Source organism: Monomorium pharaonis, chromosome 11 (genome assembly GCF_013373865.1).
Source record: "Monomorium pharaonis isolate MP-MQ-018 chromosome 11, ASM1337386v2, whole genome shotgun sequence".
Taxonomy (NCBI): Eukaryota; Metazoa; Arthropoda; class Insecta; order Hymenoptera; family Formicidae; genus Monomorium; species Monomorium pharaonis.
Window position 1 is genome coordinate 12,991,265 of NC_050477.1, and position 4,519 is coordinate 12,995,783.

A 4,519-nucleotide genomic window follows, 5' to 3' on the forward strand; every position below is an offset into this window, starting at 1 on the left:
TGTATTATCAAAAAGCATTTTAAGGCTCCTGGCTGCTCAGCCAAGAATTCAACTCAACCAAGTTGACAATGACGACACAACTATAAATGGTAGGAAAAAGAACTATAAGGAGAGAAAATGACGTGTTAATAATTTATCCTTGCCATTTCTTTATTATTTTGCTTTGTTTAAATTTATTAAAAACTAAAATTGGTGAACAAAACGGTACATAAAAAGTACATTTTTTGTTCTTTTCGACAGCTGTTACATTATTTCGTTACTTAACGAAGTTTTGGATGACATAGTTTATTAATTGTCAAAGAGAAAACATAGTATATCTTATAAATGTACTAAAGCAATCTACAGTGTTATTTCATTGAAATATTATTTTATTTAAAAATTACATGCAAAAATTCTCGCATGATATTTCTCCTTTCTGACATCACTAATTCAATATGACTATTCTCATTTTTCCTCTACGTGCTCTATGAATGAAGATATCGTAATACAAAGTTCAAAATGTAAATTTTTTAGCTACATCGTGTAAGCTACATCGTCGACTTTGTAGAACTGTAACTGCGTAGGTACAAAAAGCTCTCATATATAACAACCCTAATCTCGCAATTGATTAAAGTGCCAGTTAACCGTTATCTCAATAGTTGCATAAAGGCTCTCATTACTGTAACATTTTTTTTTACTTATTACTTTACAAACATATAGGTCTAATCACCTGTTCAGTGAAATATGAATCTTGGGTTGGTCTTTTGAGCCTATTGAGTTGCGTCTATGATAAAAGTACGTCCGGACATCCGCTTCCTGTGTTTAGAATTAATTCCGATCGTAATGTGAATGGTTGAGTAATTCTTATAGAGTAATTCTTTTTTTATTTCTCGATTACTAATTAGAAAAGGCAGCAAAAAATAAAAAAATGTTGTATAATTTTATTATTTATTATTTTTGAAAAATTTAATCATCTTTATTTAATAATAATTTTTGTAAGAAGAAAAAAGACAATATCTTCAAACCACAAATTAAAATTTGTTTAATGCTATTATTATCATAACAATCATATTATGCTCTCTCTCTCTCTCTCTCTCTCTCTCTCTCTCTCTCTCTCTCTCTCTCTCTCTCTCTCTCTCTCTCTCTCAAAATAATTATAGATTAAAAATTTTCAGTATTGCAATTTATATGTAAAAGACTTATATATGTACGTATATACATTTGTATACATTCTATAATATTTTCTCTTTATTTTGAATAAATATATAATTTTTTAGCAAAACATTATGCTTTTTAAATTAAAACTAATTTTTTAAATTTATTCTTGTGGAGAAACATTATCAATTCTATTTTTCTTCGACCAATTATTCAGTAATAGTTATGTTGTTATAAATAATATTCGATGTAATAAATATGTTACATTTCAAGTCTAGAATATATTAAAGAATTCTTTGATAAACAATCGCATTCGTGTTAAATTTTTAATTAAAACATTAATTATTAATAAAGTTATTATATAAATGCGAATGAATGACCATACTATCTTCTTCTTTTAAAGAAAAAAATTTAATTTTTTAAACAAAATTTCTTGCTACATATGAGATAATTGCTGATTTAATACTAATCTTTTTTTATTTGGACAGTGCTATATACACACCTATTTAAGGTTTTCTCCCGGTTACACTATTGTACACTAATGCAATATTTAATATATAAAAAGAGCACGTTTGCATCATGCCACGAGAAACGTTGCTTGAATAATCATCGCACTACATGAAGCAGATGAAACTATAGTTTTGTATGATCTTTAAAAGGAATTCTAGGTCCTCTTCACTAAATACTTTACACTCGCGATATGCATTACATATATTCATACTTTGCTATCGCCACGTAGATACGTTACGTATGGATTAGCGACAGACACTCTTGGGATTAATAATGTATGACTAAGAATTTTTCATACTTAACGTCTATTAGTCGTACATAACGTCGACGAGTCACTATGTCGACTGTTCTGTAATGCAATCATCGAGAAAAGAGAGGGAGTGGAATCAAATTGCCCTTCCTTTCTTGCGCTGTCAGCAACAGTGACTCTTTTCACACCAGCATATAATCCTGAACCGGTTCTCTTACAAGTTATTTGTTATATGAAAAATTTTTTAATTTCATGGATTGCGAATCAAAACAAAAAAAAAGATATTGTCACGCAAATGCGATATAAATTGTGAGAGAAATTGAAAATTTCATACAATTTCAATAAACTTTTATTTTTCTTAAAAATGCAATTATTAGCGTTATTTATTAGTTTTATTTTTAATTATTGTAATTAATTAGACAAAGAAGGAAATATTATTTTTAGTCACAATAGCGCTAAATAAAATTTTTATTTACAATTTTATTTATTAATTATTTTAAAATATTTTTTTGTAGATGCTTTGTAATGACAAATTATTTTATTAAAACTAATAAATTTTGAATAAAATAAAATTAAATCAAAATGTTTTCAAATAAATATAAATTTTTAAAGTTTTTATCAAAATTTTATTATAAATTATCAAAAAATTTTTTTTAATTTTATTACAATTTTTTTACCAATATAAGAAAATAATTCTTTCATCTCCATTATTGGTCATACGCGATTTCGCAACCTACGCACGCTGATGTACCCAATCTCCATCCTTGGCTTCGTTAAGGTCTCTCACAAAGTTTTGACGTTCGGTAAAAAGTCAGCTAAATTTAGGAGCTCACGCCATAATGGACAATACAGATAAAAATCACACACAAAAAATACATATTTTATTTAAATACATATTACATTTGTTTTAAGTATCTTATAAGTTTGTATTTATTCACAAACCTAGCTAAGATTTATTATCAATTACCAAAATATAATATGAACTAGTATAAGTTTAATATGGTTCTATTGGTTTTTAAGAAATGTTAATTCCAAATCAATTATCATAAAATTGAAATTAAAAATAGTGGATTTAAGATATTGCCTATATGTCAAAAATAAGAATAATAATATTTTAGTAATAAAAAATAGAAAGGGAGAGAGAGAGAGAGAAAGAGAAGGAACTGATAGAAGTGACAATATATTATGACATTTTTAAAATATGCTACATCAAGATATTATTTCCGTTTTTGTTATTGTTTTTACATTATATATGTATTAATTCTTTTATTTTTAAAGAAAATAGAAAGGTAAAAAAAATTTTATTGCAAAAATTTAATGATATATTATGTAACAAGTGCACGAAATAGGCACTTCTCGCACTCTCCGTACTCGGACAATAGCTAACTTGTTACACAATATACTATTCCAGTGCTGGTTTAATAGAAAAATATATATTATATAGAAATATAACATATATATCATTTAGAAATATAAATATTATGAAACAGTTATAAACAATTAAAAACACTTTTAATTGATATGGTTTTTATTAGAATATGTATTTATTACTCTATTTATATAAAAGAATTTAATAACTATTTTCTTAAATAGTAATTTAACTTAATACTTACGTAGTTTTATAGCTGGTACATTTAGATTCTTTCGTTAAAATGTATTAACAACTCAAATGTGTATTTTATTTGCTATGATAATGTCTCAGACTTAAAATATTTGACTGTTTTGAAAAAGATGTCTTAATACAAAATAATCTGTTCTTTTTTAATATATATAATAGATGATCTCATATTAAGAAATATAAAAAGAACCTTTTTAATTGAAATTTTTTATTTATTATAATTACGTAAATGTAATAAATCACAAACAGTTTTTATCAATAAAACATTAAAAAATAAAAAATAAGTAACAAAAAAATAAAAACTTTAGATTCTAGCAAAAAAATTAATTTATTAAATTTAAAACTGAAAATTATGCTTTCCAGTAAAGGGTATAAAATTTGTTCAGAGTTTCTCTATATTATTCTATATGTATATACTTTATAATAAAAATAAATGTCAAACCGCCTCCCTCTCTTTTAAATTATCAAATTATAATAAATTATATTATTTATGCTTTTAAGCGTAGGACATTGAAAAACTTTATTGAGAATACTAATATGTTAAAATCTTTGTATATATGATTATACACGCGTTATGCGATTGCAATTTACATAAGATTTTAATTATCAATTACTAACGTAAAAGACGCTAACATTTATTTTAAAAAAATGATCGTATTTGTAAAATAATTCAGTGTCTCATATTAGGTACCTGTCTCATATTAAGCATCCTTACTCTATGGCCGGTATTCATAGTCGGGTCTTAGATTTAAGATCGTCTTAAGTACTATCTTAAGATGTCATCAACCAATCACAAAACTGTGTTAGTATCTTAAGATAGTGCTTGAGACGATCTTGAAATAAGATTTCGACTATGAATTCCGGTCTATATCATTCACAAGATTTATTTATACTTTAGTTCCGCACGCGAGGCAGGCGCCTGCGTTTCATATTCTCCCAATCAAGTTGCAAACCGCGAAAGGTGGGGAACGTAAATCCGGGAAACAGGTACATGCCGTGATATCTTG

General features: G+C 26.0%; 1 protein-coding gene across 7 annotated transcripts in view; it reads right to left on the bottom strand.

The window, feature by feature from the left end:
- LOC105840126 (transient receptor potential cation channel protein painless) overlaps positions 1 to 2,259 on the bottom strand; it is a 13,959-nt gene extending 11,700 nt beyond the window's left edge. Inside the window, exons 1-2 of one of the 7 annotated variants that reach the window (XM_036293597.1) lie at positions 1,943 to 2,259; positions 710 to 795 (exon numbers count right to left, since the gene is read on the bottom strand). The gene's annotated coding sequence lies outside the window, so the exon portion shown is untranslated. The other 6 variants (XM_036293595.1, XM_036293593.1, XM_036293600.1 and 3 more) reach the window with 6 other exon arrangements.
- Between the last annotated feature and the right edge of the window lie 2,260 nt (positions 2,260 to 4,519).